Here is a 25,470-nt window from a genome sequence, read left to right as displayed (position 1 = left end):
ATATATATTGTAACATGATGGAAAATTGGACATCGACTCGTGGTTTGAATTTATTTCAAATAAGAAATAGTTACCGGATGAGCAAATTTTAGTGACATCTAGAATCGAAAATTTCGACTTCGACCGACTAATTGATCCAACCCATGGATCGTGATGGGAGATCCGGACTAGACGCCGTACTGAACGGTCACGTTTTACGATTCGAGAAATTCGACCCGACCAAACGAACAATTTTGATTACGACTCTTGAACAACGTGAATTTTGTTCTATAAGAACAATCCGAGTGATTAACGAACAATTCATTGCGATAAGTAAATTTTTTTTTACAAATAACCGCCGTCGTGAACAAGCGAATAAGCCGAAGCCTCGGCACGAGGACTGATCAAGTGTACGACCGATTGATTTGGTTTTATGAACAAGTGCAACGCGATTTGTGGAAATAATAATTAAATTAATGATTGATTGTACGTCCTAACTGTATGATAGTGAAATTTCACGCGTTACCGAAATAAAATATTATTTTATATTTTATTTTATTCCAATCGAGCAATTCCGAGAATTACGGATTATCTCCTCCTCATTCGTTGCGGCAGCCGAGTCTTGCCATGTAAAAGACTCTGACGTCACCGGTCGAGTATTTCGTTAAGAACTACGTCGAGTGTGTTGATGAAATAAACGACGAGTTTTTTTTTTCTTTCGACAATTGACTGTTATTTTTTTTGCAAAACTGACTGTTTCCGATCAACTACGTTTTGTTGTACTTTGGTTTATATCGAGTCAAGCCGACAACGGCATTTATTATGTTTGTGTAACCGACAATTTGTGTGAAACCGATCAGTTATTTTGTCTATTGAATATACGATTAATTTGTTTAATTCTGATCACTTATTTTATCGTAATTTTAACTGCCTGACCTTTCCCCGATCCACCACCCTGAGCCGAATTTTTTTTTGTTTTGATAATTATTTATTTGGTGATTATAAAATCACCTGGCGCCCAACTTTAAAATTTTGAACAAGGTTGTCAAATAGTAAGTGTACTCGGACTTCACTCCGGTAGATCCCCGGTGGTGAAAAACCCGTTATATATTTTGGCGCCCAACGTGGGGCCCGAAAGGTCAGAAGGCACGGATCTACACGAGATTACGATCGCCATTTCGAACAAGCCGTTTACGACCCGACTTATTTGATCAACTTCGTCAAGAGATTCCTGTCACCACCAGTGACTCATCCGACCAATCTGAATGTGACATTGAAGATCATTCGATCAATGGAACAACTACCGGTATCAACTGATCAGAGCAACCGAATAACGCATCAACGACCGATACTGATCACAGCACAGGTGATCAACCGAACGGGAACGACGCCAATTGCTTCACCGACACCGCCCAATCGAACAAGCTCGACCAGTACTGGCATGGAGGCCATGATAGCACAACATGCTAGCCTATCCGCTGAGCGAACACTTCTTGAAGCCACCGAACGAGAGATGACCCGACAAATTGAAGCCCTCCGTCTCCGAGAGGAAGCGGCCGCTGCTGCATTGCGCAAGCAGGGAGCTCAAACGCCGAGTTCGGTAGGAGACGACTCTGATTACGAGTGGATCAACGACTTGACATCGATGCAGGTACACGAGTTCCTGCGGACCCTAAATGCTAGTGCATTGGGAACCGAACAATTACGCCGGGGTCGACTATATCGTGCGCTTCGAAGGAAACGATACCCCGACACACCCTGGACAATCGAGGACCAAAAACCGCTCGCCCATACGGTTCTGCCTGCATACGACTGCAGTATGCAGTGTTTAACGCGCTCCACTGTGGTAACCACCGTTCAAGTGACCACAGCATCGACTACGACTATGACCAGTACCTCACCTGGCTTACTAAGGATCTATACGAACCCCGAGAACCGATTACCGCCTTGTACAGTGACAGTGAGACCAATCATGAGTACAGCGCTATCGGTATGCCAAGCTAGGCCCATACCGAGCCCTCGACGATTAATTCCGAAGAACAACACCGAACCAGCAGTGACTACGACCGGGAACAATTATACACAACATTCACCGAACAAACTGAATAGAGCGAAGAACGAATCGAGAAGAAACGACACCGATTCGAGCAGTGGGTACTCATCTAGTAGTTCAACCCGAACAACGACACCGACAACATCGCCGAAACCGACACCTATTACATCGCCAAGAACGACACGAACAACGACCCCGACATCGAGTACCTCGCCGAAAACGAGACCGATAAAATCGCCAGAAAGGGCACCGACATCGATTATACCACCGAGAATGACACAGCCACCGATTATATCGGCGAAGCCGACAACTATGAGATCGCCGAAACGGATATTGAAAACATCGCCGAGGACGACACGGACATCGAGTATATCGTCAAAGACTGCCTCGACAAGTCGACAAACCGATTTAACGCCGACAATCGATTTGAAGCTACGTGGTAAATGCTTCAACTGTCGACAAGCAGGTCATGGCCACCATGACTGCCCGAAGCCACGCCGATCTGGATATTGCTGGTCCTGTGGTGCCGAAAACGGCCCAAACCCGACCTGCAGGACTTGCAACCGATATTGGTCAAGGTCAAGGAATAACCAGGCCAAGCAACGACCACCAATCAATCGACTACCGCTGAACAACGCCGCAAAACGACCGATTAGATCAAGTAAACAGGTTACGAGGTTCAACCTGATGAAGATGCCGAACAACGACAACAAACAACGACCATCGATCGATCGACGACTGCCGAACAACAAACCGGACCGATCGAACGACCAAACCGAACAACGACAACGAAGAACAACCGCCAATCTACTCGATCAAACCGACCAAAAACGTCGAAACCCCGAGTCAATGTCTGGGGGGAGGTTTTGTAACATGATGGAAAATTCGACATCGACTCGTGGTTTGAATTTATTTCAAATAAGAAATAGTTACCGGATGAGCAAATTTTAGTGACATCTAGAATCGAAAATTTCGACTTCGACCGACTAATTGATCCAACCCATGGATCGTGATGGGAGATCCGGACTAGACGCCGTACTGAACGGTCACGTTTTACGATTCGAGAAATTCGACCCGACCAAACGAACAATTTTGATTACGACTCTTGAACAACGTGAATTTTGTTCTATAAGAACAATCCGAGTGATTAACGAACAATTCATTGCGATAAGTAAATTTTTTTTTACAAATAACCGCCGTCGTGAACAAGCGAATAAGCCGAAGCCTCGGCACGAGGACTGATCAAGTGTACGACCGATTGATTTGGTTTTATGAACAAGTGCAACGCGATTTGTGGAAATAATAATTAAATTAATGATTGATTGTACGTCCTAACTGTATGATAGTGAAATTTCACGCGTTACCGAAATAAAATATTATTTTATATTTTATTTTATTCCAATCGAGCAATTCCGAGAATTACGGATTATCTCCTCCTCATTCGTTGCGGCAGCCGAGTCTTGCCATGTAAAAGACTCTGACGTCACCGGTCGAGTATTTCGTTAAGAACTACGTCGAGTGTGTTGATGAAATAAACGACGAGTTTTTTTTTTCTTTCGACAATTGACTGTTATTTTTTTTGCAAAACTGACTGTTTCCGATCAACTACGTTTTGTTGTACTTTGGTTTATATCGAGTCAAGCCGACAACGGCATTTATTATGTTTGTGTAACCGACAATTTGTGTGAAACCGATCAGTTATTTTGTCTATTGAATATACGATTAATTTGTTTAATTCTGATCACTTATTTTATCGTAATTTTAACTGCCTGACCTTTCCCCGATCCACCACCCTGAGCCGAATTTTTTTTTGTTTTGATAATTATTTATTTGGTGATTATAAAATCACCTGGCGCCCAACTTTAAAATTTTGAACAAGGTTGTCAAATAGTAAGTGTACTCGGACTTCACTCCGGTAGATCCCCGGTGGTGAAAAACCCGTTATAATATATATATATATATATATATATATATATATATATATATATATATATATATATATATTAGACTTGGCAAAAAATAATCGACTATTTTTTTCTTCTTTCGATACTGTGAAAATATTATTCCTGACAACAAAAAAAAATTATTGTGCAAGTTTGAGCCCTTAATATTGATATTAAGAGGTGTATCGTTACGACTACTCGTTTTTTGACGGAAATTTCATTTTTTACCCGAGACTCGTAAATCATCTATCTAAAAAGTTTGAGCAATGCATATTCTTAAAGGAAATTAAATTTCCTACAAAAAATCTCTCTTAGTAAATTGACGAAAAACGAGCCTTTTTCTTGTAACCGTGCCTTAAATATTGATTCGTTTTTTGAATTCTTTGTTTTTATTTTTGATTTTTGTAACTACTAGAAATATTAAAATTTTTTCTATTCAAGACACATATTTTTGAAGGAAATTTAATGCTCTACAAAAAAGGTCTTTTAACATTTTTTGCTAAATTCACTCCTTCGAAATTTATTCAGATTATTTAAGTCGTTTTTACTCAACTTCAACCTTGAATAACGTTTGAAGGAGTGAATTTAGCGAAAAATGTTAAAAGACCTTTTTTATAGAGCATTAAATTTTCTTCAAAATATGCATCTTGACTAGAAAAACTTTTAATATTTCTACTAGTTACAAAAATTCAAAATGAAAACAAAGAATTCAAAAAACAAATCAATATTTAAGGCATGGTTACAAGGAAATGGCTCGTTTTTCGTCAATTTACTGAAAAAGATTTTTTGTAGGACATTTAATTTCCTTTAAGAATATGCATTGCTCAAATTTTTCAGATAGATGATTTACGAGTCTTGGGTAAAAAATGAAATTTTCGTTAAAAAACAAATATTTGTATCGATACACCTCTTAATATTAATATTAAGGGCTCAAACTTGCACAATAATTTTCTTTGGTCGTCAGGAATAATATTTTCACAGTATCGAAAGAAAAAAAAAATAGTTGATTTTTTTGGTCCAGTCTAATATATATATGTGGTGGTTCGGCTTCACTCTACGAGATGGCATTGTACAACGTGCCTCTTGCAATACCTCGTCCCTACACCTATTTCAATATATGACATTTCCAACATGTGACTTCCAACTCGGCGTCTTAGGTGGGGTATATGATCGACACACCTAACTGTGGAGTCTCAGCTATTGTATAATTAGACGAAACGCCTCTTACCCCACAAATACATTTTTCCATCGCTTCTCTCCTCATTATCATTCACAACGTTGCACTGTTTGATATGTGGCGATTTGGACAGAGATTGCTTCAATCGAAACCTAAAGAGTCGTCGCTACATATATATATATATATAGGCAGATCCATTAATTCTCGAAGAAAGTGTGCGCACTGGGGTTGGCGATTTTGATGCTGATTTTTTCCTCGAAAGTACACCTAAAAAGGAGACAATCCTGAAAATTTGAGCCCGATATGTGCAAGCCGGCCGCTGGAGAAATTTTTTAATTTTTGAAAAATTCGATTCTTTACTAATTTTCAAATATTTGTATCTTAGCTTGTATATAACTTAAAGACTTCTACCCAGCGGCATTCTTCTCAGTGAGACTTCTACTTTTATAAAAAAAAATAGATATTAGGTCTAAACTTATATCGGGCTTATAATAGCTTGCAACTAAACAACTGTTTCTGTCAAATTTTACCTATGTATAAATTACTATTCTATGTACCGTATTTGAAGTTGAGACTAAACCAGCAGCTATTATTTTTTGTCGAGGTATATTTTAGTGGAATCGACCCAGTTTCTGCTTTATTCCTCCGATTTTGTACAGCTATAGCTATTTAAAACCAATCAAATTTTAAAAAATCGCTATTTTTAGATGGCTAGAACTTTTTTCTTCGAACTTCGATTTGTTTCAAAATTTCAGGAAAGTTGCTTTATTCTGGCCCCAAAAAGCCCTGAGAATTTGAACTAGGGAATCGATCTTGTATTTAAGGTATAAATTTTTTAATATTCCCAAAATTGCATTGAACCTGATAAAGAATTCCTTAATAATCACTAATTTAGCACATAAAATAATGATTATTGAATTGAATGGAAAAAATTTCATGTACATATTCAATAGTTATTGAAATTTTATGTTCTCATGTTACGTAAAAGTACAAAAACATATAAAGGAAATAACTAGTGTAGAAAATTTGAAAAATTTATAACTATGAGTTATGATTTTATTCATGTATAAGGTATACAGAGTAAAATCATAACTGATAGTCATGCATAATGTAAATAATGCCCTATATTTTCCGAGCAATATGGGTATCTGATGCTTTTATTCAAAAACTTAAAAAAAATTGAATAAATGATTTTAATCTGTGAAAACCTTCAAGGACACTTGAATTAACTATTCTTTTACACCTATCATTGACAATTCTTGAGAAGTAAGAGTGACTTCTTTTGAAAAAGATTGTAAAGTAGTTAATCTGAATTTATAAATAAAAATTTTTCAAATTTTCTACAATAGTTATTTCTTTTATATTTTTTGTACTTTTACGTAACATTAGAATATGAAATTTCAATAACTATTGAATATGTACCTGAAATTGTTTCTATCCAATTCAACAATCATTATTTTATGTGCTAAATTGGTGACTATTAAGGAACTTGAGTATTAATAATTAATTGTACCAAAAAAAAAAATACCGTGAAAGTTTGAGCTCTTAATATTAATATTAAGAACTGCCGCATCGCAATTTTCTATTTCCCGTTTAAATAACACGGGAAAATTTATTTTTTAAGCTTTGGAATTTCGTAGCTCATGGTGGGACCAATACTTTCAAATGTCCAAGACATATACTTATGGGAAATTTGACGCTCTACAAAAAAGGTCTCATACAATTTTTCGATATTTTTATTTCTCCAAAAATTATTCAAAGTTAAAGTTGAATTGATGATAAATTTTTACATTTTTTTTATTTTTTGACGCAACCATCAAATTTATGGGAAAATTTTGTTGGACATTTTTTGTAGAGAATTTTATTTCCTATAACTTATCTTCGAGAAAATTTTCGAGATTTCTCACAAGTTGTAAGTTATTTGCAATTAACTGAAAACTTAATATAATTAATTTTAAGCAGCAAAATTTAGATTATTTAAGAAAATTTGTGTATGTTAGAAAATAATTGTTATTTAAAATATATGTGAATTGTTGGTTGTGTTTTTTTAAAACTATTCTGTAAGTATAATTTATTAAATGAGATAATATTAAAAATTTATCAAATAATTTTTTTTTTATTTATATCTAAGCAAAAACTAACCTAAACTTCTGTGTTTATTTTTTTTCCAAAATTTAGTCTACAGTCATAACCAAACAGTCATTAGAAAACTGTAAGTTTATATTTGTATGTAAGCTACTTTTTCCTGAATACCGAGCCTTTTATTCGGTGGGCATCTTGAGACCTGTAGCCTCTGACGTCAGGAGCTAGCCCCAGCCCGTGACAAGGTTCACCCCCACTAGAGAAGAGCGAGTTGGACATCGAGGCGCACGAAGACGAGGCATTCCAATGGGGCCCTCCAAGAGGGCCCAACGTGACGTCATCTAACTGTTCTCACTCTTACCCTTATTATATTACTTATTATCAACTGTCCACATTATACGATTAGTTGTCAGGTTTAATAATGTTTAATTGTTAAATAAATATTTGGTTTTATCCACTAGCAAGTAAAATATATTGAAGTGTCCTTCTTACATGTATTAATGATTTCTTCTTCGTGTTTTTTTTTGTTTTATATATATATATATATATATATAGTCACGAATATTAAAAATAATTTATGAGATTTTCATACTTTGATATTTTTTATATTCATCGTTGACAATTTTTTGTTTTTAACTTGTTTCATATCTGTTGTTGCCATTTGTAGTATTATTCATTTAATATCGTTGTTTTTAAGAATTAAATTGTACATATTTGTTATGTTTTAATTTTTATTTTACATACAGCTATTGACGAAGTTTTGTTGTCGGTGTCGGGAAACATTCCACTTAACATAACTTCTGATACCTTCGTTGGGATTGATAATATCATTAACTTTTCACAAATCACGTTTTACGATCCAAATGAAAATATAAAAAATTATTTAAGCCGTGATGTTGAAGGATTGATAATATTGAGCTCGTTTGCGAATAATCCAAAAAAATTTTTATTTGACGACATATGATCGCTATTGGTAAAGAAAATAATTGAACGTGAAGTGAATATTGCATTACGAGACGCAAATTTTGAAGCTGGAAAGCAACCGTTAGAGAAATTTGTGTAGGTTTGATAAAAGAAATTGATAATTATGATTAAGTGGACGGTAATAAGCAATAATTTCTTGACAAATTTTTTTTTAATTTTCAAAATAATATATTTGGCTAAGATATTATTATTTAATACTGTTCAATTGAATCGTTGATAATTTATTTGTTGTTAATCTACAACATTTGTCATTTTATCGTAGTTATTCAAAATCATTTGTAGTATTTGTACTATTTGAAATCTTTATTGCCTTCTTCCAATTTTTTATCTTATATCTCGACTGCTTACTCACCAATTAATCTCGCATTATATAAATTTTCTAATTATCTTCATACTTGTATTAATTAATTTTTTAATGAAATAATAGAAATATAACTAACATTGATCATTAATCATAACGTAGCAATAAAAATATACGTCAAACCCAAATCTTTTTCTTTTTCGAATTGATAAAGATCGTTTCATAAGCTTAGCAAACGAAATTGAAGCTCAGTTTAATGAAGACTCAGGGCTTTATTATACACCTTATTGTCAAGTAGATGGTGTTAGGGTAAACCCCTCTGGAAAGTTGTGGAAACGATACAACCTAGTCAAAAAATTTTACGAGATGCTAGAATTTTGAAGTCTAAGTCGAAACCTTTAGAAAACAACATATCTATAGCTTTAACAGATGGTATATTTTTATAGTTTTTTCATTTACAAATACTTATAATTATTAAGCAATTTAATTACTAATATCTTTATATACATAACTATAGATAAGAGTATTGAAAAAATTCAGTGGCTTCAAGAAAACGTCGAACACTGGGACAAAGTTTTACAATACTGGGATGAAACTTTCGATGAACGGTTGAATTTTTTAAAACAAGGCAAACACACAGATACGCCACTCCACTCACTGTATGAATGCCTTAAACAAGAGAATGGGATAACTCTGGTAATGAATATTATAATTTGTTATTTTGACTACACTTTGATAAACGGTTTAATTATCTGTCCATTTTCAATCCTTACAGATTCACCTTGATTTTCAAAAAATTCAGCCAAATGTATCAGATGATCGTGTCAAAAGAAATTGGCCACTTTTATGCAAATTTATCGGAGAGTATTGTAAAATTGATCCTCAATTAAAATCCAATCCTACAGCTCAACAACTACTTTTAATGATTCCAAGTCTATCTGACGGTTAATTTAAATTTATATATAATTTATCGATATCGATTTATTTATGAATTTTAATTAATATTTATTATTTATTATTTTTTAGATAATAAAAAAATAATACTACTTCTATTATTAGCTCATATGCTTAAAAATACAAATCTTAAGCCTCCGGCATTAAAAAAATCTAAGAAAAAAAGAAAAAATCCATCAGGTGAATCTCCAAAACAAACTTTGGAAAAAAGTGAGCAATTGGCTGTTTCCGATGCAGTAAGCGATTTTATTGCAAATGTCAAGGTAAATATTATGGTCATACTCACATGTGTTTGTATTTATTTTTCATTAATTAAATGTAATTTTTTTTAAAGATTGAAACTCAAATTAATGAGTACATTGAAAAAAAAAGTCTGCGGCTTTTAATGAAGAAAAAAATGTGCAACCGTATATGTTGTTTGTCGGAGGGCCCGAAAAATTTACAAGTTTTTATGTCGTAGTAGACAGTTGTAAATATAAAGTTGACGACCCTCTGAAAGCTCTTATTGTTAATTTTGAAATCTTTTATACGTGTAATTTCGAGTTCCCAACGTCGTGTTACAGTGTATGGGTATTTATTCAAAAATTTTCATTTGGTATCTCGATTGTTGGTAACAAATACCCTGCTAAAATGAAGAAAATGATGGACTACATTAATCATCATATGAATATTGAAATTTAAATCCCTTATCAGATTTATATATTTACTTAAATTGAACCTAATATCAACAGTGATACTTAATGCTAGATATTGCTGAAATACCTTTATATTTTTTGTGTAAGCATTAACGATCGCATCATAAATTATATTATTAAATAATATTTAAGAGTTACTCTTAACTATTTATAATAAAAACTTTGAAAAAAAAAAACTACGGATATTTCCAGTAATAGCATTAATATTATATTGTTAAAAGATTTTCTATATTTGTAATATTCATAATTTAGAGTTAGATCATTAATATTTTTACTTAATAAAACTACGGTATTAAATAGTTTTAATATGGATTTAGCAGGAAGATATGATAACTTTTTTAATTTACCACTTTTAAGTGATAATATGACCGAACAGTCAATGTCCAATCTGTACAGTTATGATGACGTGTCTCGTAATCGTGTGTAGAACATTATTGATAGCTGTTCAAATTTATTCAAAAATTATCCTTTGAATACATTTATAACAGGATTGTTCCAACGATTAGAAGACTTTAGTGAAAGACCGGAAAATTTATATCATTTTCAAACAATTTATGATACTTTGATTGATTCTTTCAAAGATTTAACAACGGAATACAAAAGATTAGAAGCTTTCAAACAAGACGGTACATACATTCCTCCAGAAACAATAAAATCTACAGAAAGAGAGGACTACCGTAACAGTAAAGGAAGTACCACTCTTGTCAAAATTCCAGTTACAATTGAATTTATTTCATTAAGTAAGACGTCAAAAAATTTTTTGGAACTTTCAAATATTTTTGACAGTATTAAAGAATATTTAAATAGTGTATCAGACGACTCACTACTAATTCAAAATGTTGTACAAGGAGATCTATGGAAAGCAAAAGAAAAATCATTTGGAGATAAATTTGTATTACCATTGGTGGTATATCATGACAATTATGAAACGAATAATCATTTAGGAAGCCATAGAGGCCTGGCAAAGACAGGTGCTGTTTATGCAAGTATCCCATGCTTACCTCCTAGTCTTCAATCGAAATTGGAAAATATTTTCGTCGTGTTACTTTTCAATTCTCTTGATGAAAAAGATTTCAATTACAAAACAATTTTATCTCCATTATTACAAGAATTGAAAAAGCTTCAAGAAACTGGATTGATAATATTTAAACAAACTCCATCGGAAACAACTATTTATTTTGCATTACTCACCGTTGTTGGTGATAATCTTGCTGTCTATGCGATTCATGGTTTTATTACCAGTTTTTCGGGAAATCACTGTTGCATATTTTGTTTAATTAATCGAAGTCAAATAAAAGACTTTTACGAAGTCGATGATTCTTTACTTAGGACACAAAGCCAGTATGATAATCAAATAAAAACCAAAAAATTTGATTCAACAGGCATTAAAAGTCCAAGTTGCTTTAATGATTTGATAGGATATAGTATTATAGATTCTATGTGTGTTGACGTTATGCATGACATACTGGAAGGAGTGTGTCAATATGATTTGGGTAAAATATTAAATACTTACATTTAAAAAAAAAAATAATTTTACTTTAGAAACGTTCAATAACAGGATGCGAGGGTTTGATTATGGCCCAATCGAAAAACGTAATAAGCCACCGGATATTACCCATAATCATATTAAAAATGAGTGTATCATTCTATCTTCATCTGAAATGTTATGTTTCGTACGCAATATAAATCTCATATTAGGAGATTTAGTTCCTGAAAATGACGACCACTAGTCACTAATTATCTTGCTGAAAAAAATTGTTGACTTTACAACAGCTAAAGCTCTTTATAAAAGTACTATAGCTTATTTTAAAGTTCTTGTTTCGGAGAATCTACGAAAGCTTTTGGTACTGTTTCCAAGTTGCCTTAAATTTAAGGAGGTTCGACCGCAACTAGTGAGTCAAAGTAGTGTTTGAATTTTTTTGTTTGCTAAATTCTCCTAATAGTTATAAAAATTCATTATTTTAATTTATAATAACATAACGAATTCATAAATTAATATTTATTACTTATTTAATTAAAAAAAGTAATGGAATGACTTGGTTATTTTTGACTCATATGATTTAATAAAAAGATGTGGCAACAGCGCGCTCTAACTTCTTACACATCAATATTCAAATAAAGCGGGAAAATTTATTTCTAATCTCGTCTCTCTTATTAATGTATTTCTATCTTTGTTTTTTCTCTCAGCTGCTTCCGCGACGTTGCCAAACCCTCAATAATATGTATCTCTGTCGATGAACGAGATTAAATAATAAAGTTTAACTTGAATTATCTAAATAATTACAAAAGTAACACTATATTGTTAAAATATTATCATATTCGCAAAATATTCAAGTTTATGGCATGTGGTTTTTCATTTCTTAAACTTTGGAGGTTAATAATAAAAATAATCGAACAAGTCATGACGGGAGCTTGTCCGCCATAAGAGCCTATGTATAAGAACTTTAGAAACGTCATTTTTAAATCTTTTTTCCTAAAAAACTAGACGTCGGGTCATATTCAAATTTTGAGAATACATAGATAATGTACTTATTTACATGATTGGAAATATGGAGTGCTCTATCTACGAAAAACTACGCAGAAAAGGAAAAATTGTAGCCTGTAGTTCGATTAGTCGCGTTAATGTCTGTCACACAGTAGCTGTTAAGAGTCAATTAAAATTTTATCATTTACTCCGAAACTCAAATAATCAAACTCATTCTTTTACAACCGGTCCAATATCCAAAATTTAAAATCTTCAAGCAGTACCTAATTTTCACTTATTCGCACCATTCCTTCCTACTGGAATAAAAAACGTTTCAAGTATCTCATTTGTAAAATATATGGGCCAAGAATTGATGAAAAGTACAGTATTAATTATGCCCTCCGAAAATGGACCATTATTCTATTATAATCATTATATATTTTTGGAATCTACTATAAAATTAATTTTAGTCGTCACTCGTATTGAAGAATATTTTTTTTAAGAACACTATCAAGGATATGAAGTTACTCTTGATCACAAAAACTGGTTTTGTTTATTTTATTCTGATTTGAAGTTTGGTACTATGGTAAAATGTGTAATAGGCGGAAATGGAAAAAGTTATATACCAAAGCGCTGGATATAATTAATATTAATACTTCGAGTTAGCTATAAGTTTTTTTGTATAATCTATATGTCAATGTTATGATACACTGATCAAATAAAATAAATATAAATACATAAATTTGAAAGAAAAAAAAAACTTATCTTTGAATTTTTAATTAATTTTTTTAATTTTACAAAAAATGATCCCTCATACCTTGAACGCTAACTTTACTATAAAAAAAAAATATTTTTATTATTTAAAGCAATTAATATAAATAATGAGGCATAATATTTCAATTTCCATTGAATCTCATTGAGGGGTTTTCATCGAGAATAAAAAAAAATGATGCACTCAATACATAAATAATAAATATTAATAACATACGAGTAAACACCCGACTCGGGTAAAATATTCATGCATTAATACTTTGTTTTAAAAAAATTTCAGATTTATAAACATTAAGTCCAATTTTATAACATTAATAGACAGTATTTTTAAAGACTACAAACCAACAAAGATTACCTCCATGATAAAAGTTTATAAAAAAAATATATGTTAAAATATAAAAAACAAATTTTTCATATAAAAAACATGTATTAAAAATATATAAAAATATATTTTAAATAGTTAACTTTTAGCCGATTTTCGTTTATATTTTAAATACATTAAAAATATATCTTAATTCAATATATCTTTATAAAGTACATAGAAGTTATAGTTATGAAAATATAAAAAATCCACATCGAAATACATTTTTTTATATAAATTTTATATATTTTTTTCTTAGGTTGCTGGTTTCAATAAAAATATGATTTTTATATGTATTTTTAACATTTCCATAATTGTATTTTTTTATATTTCTAATATATTGTTAATATAATTTTTTTATATTTTTATATATGTATTTTTAATATATTCTAAGATAAATTTTTAACATATTTAAAATATTTAAAATATATATGAAAATCGGCCAAAGGTTAGCTATTTAAAGTATATTTTTTATATGTTTATAAATTTTTAATACATTTTTTTTGTATGAAAAGTATATTTTCTTTATAAATTTTTTTCATGGGGGATATAACCTATTTTTTGAATCAAATAAACTTTGGTAATACTACAATGTTAACATAAGTAATTTGACAATATTGAATAGCGTTATCTACCAGAAGCATTGTAGATACCGCCAAGCAGTATGGGCTTGACGCCAATACTGACATAGGCTCATCCGCAATGACTATAGTGAATGTTACTATTCCCGTGATGGTCAAATCATCTGTATTTACAATTTTTAAACGAATGAAAAATCCTTGCTACCATACGGTATGGTCGAATCGACCATACGGTATGGTTGAATCGACCATACAGCATAATAGTATCCATGAAAAATTTCTGTCCGTGTGAGGAAGTAATTTTTCCTATGAAATTGACCTTTATTGGCTTGCAGAACGTAAACCAATGAAAGTACACTGAAAATGTTCGAAGAAATTTTGTAGGAAATTTTATTTCCTGCAAAAAAAAATCTTATAAGTCAAGTCGCTAAAGTCCATAGTTTCCGAGTTATAGGAATTTTAATAATTTGAAAAATACAATAGTCAAAAAAACAATGACAATTGATATTTTATTTTTTAAATTATTACAATTCCTATAACTTAGAAACTATGGACTTTAGCAAATTGACTCATAGAAGAAATGACTTCCACAATGGACACAAGTGAAACAGCAGGAATTACAGCTAAGTTACTATGAGCACTTTTGAAGAACACCAATCGCCCTACAATTTACGTCCAAAACCGCATCGATATCATAAAACGCAGCTGAGTATTAGAAAGTTAAAAAAAAAGTAATCTAATTTACGTGTATTTTAAATGGGAAATCTTGGAAACCAAATGGAAAGTACTTAGTATTGGAATTAAGAGCTCAAACTTAGCAGGAATTTTTGTTTTAGCATAAAAAACAATATTTTGCTTGGATAAGTTTATTCCAGATTCAGACAACTAAGAGTTTTTGACGTTGAATAAAACAAAAATGTTTTAGAAATACCTAACATGTGCACATCACATGTTCCCGTTACATTGCGAATAATCAATTTACTCTTATGAATTATCGACGCACGTATTCTTGGATAATCTAAGGAAGTATTTAATCTATTTCATTAACATTGAATATTTCTCAACGCTACGATATCAGAGATCATTTTCTATGCTAACGCAAAGAATTGAAGAAAAAGAAAAAATTTTTTAATTTTTTAGTGATTTTTGCACGGCTGTAACTCAAGGTTGTTATGTCCGCCGCTTTGATTTAAATTAATTATCCGGGATTTCTCCCTTGGTAGCGATAGAAAAATTTAACGAGCGATATGGAGGTTGCGGACAACAATAAAGAATACGAGGAAGATTTTAACTTCCTATATTTATTATTTAATGTGGGTTTTTCGAAGAGTGTGAACCCAAACGCCTTCGAGCTTGGTTACGTTGCATTTATTACTCGATCAACAGAAAGCAAAGATTTTAATATTGTCTCTCACTTACCTTGAGCTGATTCTTTCTTCTAACACGGCAGGCTTTTATCCCTCCAGAACTCTGCAGCTCACTCGGCCTCCTCCGGATGGATTTGGTTGAATGAACGCGGCTGGGGTTGTAGGATAAAGTCTTATGTGCTATTTTCAAATGAACTCACTAGGTTAAGATTGTGATCTTTAGTTTTTTATTCAACTTTTCAATTGCAGCACTTATACACTATAATTGTTACAATGGATTTCACTTATAAAAATTATTATTATTATTATTATTATTTATTGTTCATTGGCCATGGAGTAATAACTCCTTGCGGCCATCCATTTACAAATGCAAAATAGTATAGTTTAATAAATGCTATATAATGCTACAAAAAGTTTACATATAATAGTTAACTATAATTAATACAATATAATTAATACGATATACGATACACACAACCATCAACAAAACAATCAATAGTTTATAAATCAAATATAAAATGTTCATAACATGACTTTCTAAAGTCCAAAAACGTCGGTTGCGATGTACAGTGTTCAGGCAAGGCATTCCATACTTTAATTGCACTAATTAAGAAAGAATTGTCATATTTAGTACTGTGACAATTTGGTATTACAAGAAGATCTTGACGAGCTTCCCCTCTCCGTAAACGAATTCCAAGTAAACGTAAGTTCTTAGCTATTAGAGGTTTTTGATTTAAATACAAGGCTTTATATATAAGACATGATAAAAAGAACTTTCAATGTCAGTAAAGATTGCTGCACAGTAGTCAAATATAAGAAATATTAAAGTAGTAACAAGCTTTTTTCTAATTTCTCGATTAAAAATATTACCATTCATTTTTAGCTGAGCAAGAGTTCTCATGCTTTTTTTACACATTTCAGTGATCTGTTGCGACCAAGTTAACGTATCTTCTAGTATAATACCTAAGTATTTGACAAACTTATGATAATTTATTAATTGACCATCCACGGAGATATTTGGAACAGATATTGATTTGAGATTTGCTAGCTTCTGTGAAGTTCCAAAAATTACAGCTTTTGTCTTATTAAAGTTTAACTTAAGGCCATTCTTAGCACACCATTCAGCAATAATTACAATTTCTTTTTCAAGAATATTAGTACATTCAGTAATATCTCCTATTCTACAACTTAAATAAATGACAAGATCATCAGCATAGAACAAGTGCTTACATTTTCAAAGTATAAGACCTAAATCAATTACAAAAATAGAATAAAGAAGGGGACCTAATACGCTTCCTTGAGGAACACCACGAAAAACTTCTTTCCAGTTAGATTTCTGACCAGTACTAATACGAATAGCTTGCCAACGGTCTTTTAAATATGATTCAAACCAATTACATGCATTTTCATCAAAACCCAAAGCTTTAAGTTTAAAAATCAAGATTTCAAATACTACGGAGTCAAAAGCTTTACTGAAATAAAAAAATATAGCTATAGTTATCATAGAGCTATCCATACCTAAGCGAACATCATCACAGAATTTTATTATAGCATCCTGTGTGTTGAGACCTAGTTTAAATGCAGTCTGAAATTCATCAGCAATACCATTACTTATTAGATAATCATTAACTTGATTATACACACAACGCTCTAAAGCTTTTGACAAGGTACATAGTATAGATATAGGTCTGTAGTCAGAATACTCTCCGGGGTTACGTATTTTCGGTAGCGGTAATACATACGATCTTTTCCAAGCTGTTGGAAACACTCCTAATGTAAGCGAAAAATTAAACAAATTTGTAAAATGCTGCAGAAGGTGCGGCATCATTATTTTATACAATTTGATTTCATATCCATCTGGACCAGTAGAGCTGGAAGTTAATCTAATAATTGCCTTTTTGACTTCAAAATTATCAATAAATCTAAAAGAAAATCTGCTGTTAGATTTGAAGATACATTTATTTAGGTAAACATAATCAAATGCTAAACTTCCGGCTGAAAAGTCAGAGAAGTTAGCTGCATTAATAAAATAATCATTCAATTCATTCAAATTTACATTATGATCAGACCATGAGTCTGAACTTTTTATAAGGCCAAGTCTCCTGAAATCATTCCAAATTACATTCCAAATTAAAAATTGTAAAACCATTTAATTGATTATTATTATTTTTAACATATGCGTCTTTATTTAGCCTTATGGCTTTCTATGCGCAGATTATCTCGACCCGAGATCGGAAAATAATTACACTTGCTTTTTGTGTCACTATTCGATCGAGCCGGACTGAATTTTATAATAATTGTAAATAACAAAATAATACCGCTACACGATATAAAAATATCGGCCTAGTACCTTTATCAATTTACAACTTAACTGAATTTAAATATAAGATAAACCGCTGTTAACAAAATAATACCGCTACACGATATGATATCGGCCTAGTACTTTTTATTGAGGACGGTTACTTATTGCTTTCTCTAGGACAGATTTTTGCCATAAGATTACGGGCTATCGACGCCGTTTACGCGGACCTTAGGACTCGAAATTTAAAGATCTGATCAACAACCACGACTCCGTATTACGCGGATCGTAGGACTCGAGATCTGAAAATTTGATCAACAACTAAGGCCCTGAGCCATGGTGCTCAGGCTATTTAAAAACTTTAGATTGATGTTTGATGGGAGTAATTAAATTGTTGTCATTGTTGTCATTGGTGGAAAATGACGACAAGTTGTTATTTATTCGTCAATCGTTATTGCAAAAATCGTCGTGCTACTTTCATACGCATAAATGGTGGTAAAACTGACGCTGCGTTTTCGCGTGCTTTTGTAAAGAGGAGTTTCGTAAATTTATTTATAAAATAAAATAAATTAATAAAAAAATTAATTGAACATGACAAGGTACAAAAAAGAAAATAATTTTAAAGCTTGAAATCTCTAGTTTCAGTGCATCCTCAGTAAAATAATTCCTGAGCTACGGATATTTCGCAAACATGAGAAATACCGCGAGACAAAAAATTTCTAAATTTTTTTCTTTTTTCAGGGCTCACGGGCTGTGGAAATTGTTTTTTATCTAAACTTCCCGCTAAGGAAATTGAAAATTTTCAAAAATTCGAGAAGTTATTGATTTTGGTCTGATTTTCGCAAACCGAATTTCTATCAGATCTTGACATTTTGAGATTCTAGGCAGTATCCTGACTAATTTCACGATGATGCCCGAGTGTATGTATGTGTGTATGTACGTAGGTAAATGTCTGTAGCTTTCGAACGGATAAACCGATTTTGATCATCATTGTGTCATTCGACGCTGCTTGTTAATATCTAAAAGCGGTGACAAAATTAAACTTGATCGGTAGAGTGCGTTCCAAGATATTCCAAAAATAAAATTTTTTAAAAAATGTTTTTTTTAGATTACTTTTAAAGTGCTCGATAAATCAATTCCGAAATCTAATCAGCTCTAAAACTTTATATGCCACGGCGAATGCAATCTCAGCCATCAAAATCCGTTCATTCATTCAAGAGAAACCGTGAACGAAAGAATGAGAAAATTTTTTTTTTGTATTTATTGAAATTTTTAAAAAACGACTAGATATAGTTATTTTCGATACATCCCTGATTAAAAACTCTGATTGAAACTGATTGAAACTCAATCAGAATTCTATCAGTTTCAATCAGAAACGAATTTTCAATCAGAAATGTTCGGGAGCGTTCGAGCGTCCTGATTGACTTTCTATCAGTTTCAATCAGATTCTATCAGAAAAAAATATTTAGTATTTTCTGATTGAAACTGATTGGATTTTTTTCTATCAGTTTCAATCAGGTTCAATCAGAAAAAAATAATTTTAATTTTCGATTATTTTCCGATTGAATCTGATTGAAACTGATAGAGAAAAATCCAATCAGTTTCAATCAGATTCAATAAGGAAATAATAATTTTTAAGAAATAATTTTCTGATTGAATCTGATTAAAACTGATAGAGAAAAATCCAATCAGTTTCAATCAGATTCAATAAGGAAATAATAATTTTTAAAAAATTATTTTCCGATTGAATCTGATTGAAACTGATAGAGAAAAATCCAATCAGTTTCAATCAGATTCAATAAGGAAATAATAATTTTTAAGAAATAATTTTCTGATTGAATCTGATTGAAACTGATTGGATTTTTCTCTATCAGTTTCAATCAGATTCAATAAGAAAATAATAATTTTTAAGAACTTATTTTCTGATTGAATCTGATTGAAACTGATTGGATTTTTCTCTATCAGTTTCAATCAGATTCAATAAGGAAATAATAATTTTCAAAAATTAATTTTCCGATTGAATCTTATAGAAACTGATTGAGAAAAATTCAATCAGATTCAATCAGAAAATAATAATTTTTAAAAAATTATTATTGTAATAAAAATTCGTATAACGACAATGTACAGAGAAATTGAGCTTCAATGTAATATTAAGCATCAAAATAATTTTTTTCTCTCTAAAGTCAGTATTTAATTTGTAGATAAAAATAAAAGTCAACGTCAGGGTTGAAATTATAACTTTTTTTTTTTTGGACCTCAAAATTATTCGGTTGCATACAAATATACCCTGATTAAAAACTCCGATTGAATCTGATTGAAACTAAATCAGAATTCTATCAGTTTCAATCGGAAACGAATTTTCAATCAGAAATGTTCGGGAGCGTTTGAGGCCTCCGATTGAATTTCAATCAGATTCAATCGGAAAAAAATATTTTTTATTTTCGATTATTTTCCGATTGAATCTGATTAAATCCGATTGAAATATCTCAATCAGTTTTAATCAGATTTAATCGGAAAATAATAATTTTTTAAAAACTACTTTCCGATTGAAACCGATTAAATCTGATTGAGAAAAATTCAATCAGATTCAATTGGAAAATAATAATTTATTTCTCGATTTTATCCCGATTGATCAATTTTTTATTTCTCCGTTTAGAATGTTCTACTTGATTTTAAACTATCTTTCTGATGAGCTAGATATAGCTAAAGTCCTTAGTAAAAATGAAACGAGGCACTGAATTGAGGCTAGCGTCGCTAGAATCAATGCTAACGGTAGATGACAGACGAGGCGGCCCTCGTTTATTTTTAATAGGGGTATGCGTATTATCTATGAGATACGAGTAGTTTAACATTAGACAGTATAAAAATTGTAAGCTTAATATAGTATAAATCCTTTTTACTGTAGAATGTTCTACTGATTGTATCTTATAAACAGTGCACTTTAGCGATATCACCCTGTTTAGAAAATCTCATAGATTCTCATACGTTTCCATAGAGATTTTATGAGAATGAATGAGTTCTATGAGAAGTGCTGTATGGTTAAGTATAGGGCCTTATACATACAGCTATAAGAATCTCTCGGATTTTTTTAGCAGGATAGTATAATAAACAATTCTGTAGAGGACGAAATTTTCTAAAAGATGGGTGCTATGCATCTTTTTCGTACGATGAGCCGTTTTTTTTTTCACTATTAACAAAATTATATGAAACAAGTGAAAAATAGACTTTCGGAGCAGATAGAATCGACATAAATCGAGTTAGAGCAATTTGTTTTATAGACTTTCAAATTCAACAAATTCTCTGCAAATTAAAACTGGTTTCAAAATGATAGCTTAAAATCTGGCTAAGTTATAGCAATTTTAAAAAAATGTTATTCAATTAATATACTTTTTGAATGGAAAAATTTGATACTCGAGAAAAAGTACTTTAAATTAAATTTAAGAGCTGAAATTTTCAGGGAATTTTTTTCTCAATATAAACAACAAAATTTTTTTGTATCGGCTAGAAAAAAAAAATTTCGTTTCAAACGAAGCGGATTCAATTAGAAAATAATAATTTATCTATCGATTATTTTCCGATTGAATCCGATTAAATCCGATAGAAAATTTTCAATCAGTTTTAATCAGATTCAATCAGAAAATAATAATTCATTTATCGAAGATTTTCGGATTAAATTCGACAGACAATTTTCAATCAGTTTCAATCGGATTCAATCGTAAAATAACAATTCAGATAGTATTGATAATTATTAAAATTTGGGCAGATATGAATTCCATTTATCATTAATTCAGCAATTTTTAAAATATCCGAGTATAGAATTTTATCTGTCTTTCCAATTTAATCAATTTTATAAAAAGTTAAAACAAGCATTTTTCAGGATTATATAAAAACTTTTTTTAAAAAACTGTATTGATTGAGTTTAAAACTATCACAAAAATAAAAGGAAACATCAATAAGAAATTATATATATATTAAGATAGTTAAAAAAAAAAAATTTTTTTTTTTTTGGTATCCCAAAATTGACAGTCTACCTAAAAATAAAAATTTCGGTACCAATCCAAGCTCTTAATAATAATACTACGGTTTGCGTCAATCAATTTTTCTATTTTCTATTTAAATAACACGGGAAAAAACTTTTTATTTTTTAGAATTTTCTAACTTACAAGCCAATCAACGAATTATTATGCACGATAGATATTTTTGTAGGATATTGAATGCTCTACAACAAAAGTCTCATCATTTTTTGATAAATCTAACTGTTCAAAAGTTATTTGAGCTTAAAGTCAAATTTATAGAAAATTTTGGGATCTTCTTACTTTTCCGGCGAAACTATCAGTTTTATCAGAAAATCTCATAGAAACTTTTTTGTAGGTAATTTCATTTCTCAAAAATTATTATGAATAAAGTTTTTTAAAATTTCGCTTTTTTTTTCTAGTTATTTTCATTTCTATGTCAAGCTCTTAAAAAAATAGTTTTCTGATTGATTTTTTATAAATTCTAAAATATATTTTTTGTATTTTAACTTATATTTTTTAAATAAATTTTTTTCGTGGGGGGTTTTTAACGCAAGGATTTTTGTATGCTCCAACTAATAGAAAAAAAAGTTGCTTGAACCAAGAAAAAAATTTCTTAGGAGAAAAGATATATGTAGAGGAGAGGAAATTCACCAGTCCTAGGTAATAGCATTGGGAGTAGTTCGGTGCTCGCCACTAGATAGCGCCTACCACTTGTGAAGTGTCCCTGGTAAGAAACGTAGTTCAGACGTATTGTATTCCAGACTTGGAAGCAATTCTGACACGAGCACTCCTCTGTTCTGTGACAGAGTGACAAGTGCCATTTTTGGTGGTAATATAGTATATCCTATATTACTTCATGACATGAAATCTAATTGTTAATATAGATTCAACGTAGATTTTAATATATTTGATTTTTTAATTTTTTACCATTTAATAATATATAAAATTATTTTTTCCCGGGAATCGATAATTTTTGATTAATTTACAATCGAAACCTTCCGGAAATATCTGATTAAATCCGATTGAAACTAATTGAAAGTCAATCAGAAATTTCCGATTGACTTTTAATCAGTTTCAATCGGATTCAATCGGAAACTTCCGAATGATTCCGATTAAAACTGATTAAAAGTCAATTGGAAATTTCTGATTAACTTTCAATCAGAATCATTCGGAAGTTTCCGATTGAAACTGATTAAATGTCAATCAGAAATTTCCGATTAAATCTGATAGGACGTTTTCAATCAGTTTCAATCGGAGTTTTTAATCAGGGATATGCGGAACGGTAGGAATTCTGACGGTTTGAAGTGACGTCACAAGTTTGAGGCTATGGGCGCATTCTTAGCAAGACTGGATATGGTACGAGGTTTTGATAAGAATGTATCCATAGCCTCAAACGCGTGCCTGCACTTCAAGTCTGTCAGGGTTCCTACCTTTGAGCATAAAATATCGAACAAAAAATTTATTGTCATATCGACGGCGGAAGTTTATAACGTATACCGTAATTAATTTCCGCGACGGAGACGCGGATTAACCGGTAAACCGTATGCGGTCACCCACGTGTGAAAATAAAAATAATAAATAATAATAAATGAATGATTTTAAATGTTTCCTCCAAATTAAAATAAATAATAAGTTATAAACAACAATGAAATTATAAATAATGAACTCTTGGAGTGCCTGAACCAGCTCCTCAGGCTGGGTTAGTGCACGCAGGCGCCAGACCGTTTATCCCAAAACGGACAAAATTTAATTCAGGGGGAAAATCTGCAAGGGAAATCCGAGCAAGTGACACACGACAAAGCGGACAAACAATTGAGGAAAATAAAATAAAATGAATAATAATAATAAGAAAAAGAAAAATAGTCAATATATAATAAATAGTTATATTACAAATAATAAATAAACCAGAAGAATGAAATTAAGTAGCAGGAAAAGACCCAGGGAAAATAAATATTAAATTTTCCCCGACAGCTGTTGGTTTCCGTAATTTAATTTTAAACAATAAGCAATATAATTGATAATGTTTTACAATCAATAGTTTTGTTAAATTAACCCCAATAATGACACTTGGTGGTTATAAAAAAATAATAACATTATATAAATTCAACCCAGAATAAATATAATTTAATTTAATCAACACTAGTAATTTTAATATTAAATAAAAAGAAACCAATTATTTTCACTCAAATTTTCCAGACGACAATAAAAATAATAATAATAATCTTACTTTATTTTATCTCTCAACACGCTTGAGAGAGAGAAAGACACGGAATTTTTCCTCACTCACACTCAAAAGGATAAATTTCTCGGTACTACCAAATTATAAATATATAACATATAAAGTTAAATAATAATTTTTGCATAAAATCTCGTTAATAATTTTTACCGCTGGGGTACATATAATCAAAATAAAATAATTATAATGCTATGCAATTATCTTAAATAATAATTAACGTGAATAATAATTGATAATCTTATACAAATATTCTAAATAAAATAGAAAAATAATAATTATATTAACTCGGGAATTTTTCATCCGAGTGCTGACATCAGTGTCTGAGGAATTTATAAGTACAGCGTGTATCGTATAGCTATTTACACTACCAATGGGTATGGGTATATATATATATATATATATATATACCGGCAACGTTTCACGACGTTGCGTATGCTTTTAATATGAATATGTATTTAATTACCAAAAATTTTCACCAACATACGAAATAATATTTAATGATAATCAATAATAATTCTCTCGTGTATCATTCAGTAAATATGTAATAACTGCAGATGAATAATTTTCTCCGCGGCGACCAACAACTACCGGGGGAGGCTAGCACGTGAAAGTATATTATCCAGCGAAATAAATACAAAGTACTTACTCAAAATCAGCAATAATCAGCAAAAATAATAATCAATATTGTAAATGAAGTAAGGTAATTAATTGTTTGAATTTATTCACCCGGTAAACTTTACTTATTTTAACCAAAAAAAAGAGAAACTTTATTGCAACAACAAAAATCACGTCCGTACACAACGCTTGTCCGTATCTTTCTAACTTAATTGTCTCAACCTCCACCTGTTGGTCGTCGCACACATGACACTACTGTCCCCTTAATTTTTATTATAATTACATTTGTCAGCCCTGGGCCTTACTTAAATTAAATAAATATAAAATATAAACCATAAATCCACAGACAACTGAATGGTACATAATTAATTAATTAAATATATGAACTATTACTCTATATCCTTCATATCGGATAATGAATTAAATAATAGTAACCCAAATAATAAACATCAATTCACGTCATCAGTGGGATGACAAGTTTAAACAAAGTAATGGGTTGTCAATTTTTGGGGCATAATATAATGCTGGATTATGCACCCCAATTAATTCAAAATTATAAATACATAATTAAAACAAACAAAAGTCACGCGTT

The 25,470-nt window shown here is 31.0% G+C and overlaps 1 protein-coding gene across 2 annotated transcripts in view; it reads right to left on the bottom strand.

The window, feature by feature from the left end:
* Positions 1 to 25,064, bottom strand: part of LOC103569156 (venom metalloproteinase 2) — a 79,623-nt gene extending 54,559 nt beyond the window's left edge. For both annotated transcript variants that reach the window (XM_053742517.1, XM_053742518.1), the window contains exon 1: positions 24,910 to 25,064. The gene's annotated coding sequence lies outside the window, so the exon portion shown is untranslated. The remainder of the gene's footprint in view (positions 1 to 24,909) is intronic.
* Positions 25,065 to 25,470: the final 406 nt, after the last annotated feature.

The sequence above is a fragment of the Microplitis demolitor genome, chromosome 10 (genome assembly GCF_026212275.2).
Source record: "Microplitis demolitor isolate Queensland-Clemson2020A chromosome 10, iyMicDemo2.1a, whole genome shotgun sequence".
NCBI lineage: Eukaryota > Metazoa > Arthropoda > Insecta > Hymenoptera > Braconidae > Microplitis > Microplitis demolitor.
Note: the sequence above shows the minus strand (reverse complement) of the source record. Positions and strands in the feature narration are given on the sequence as shown.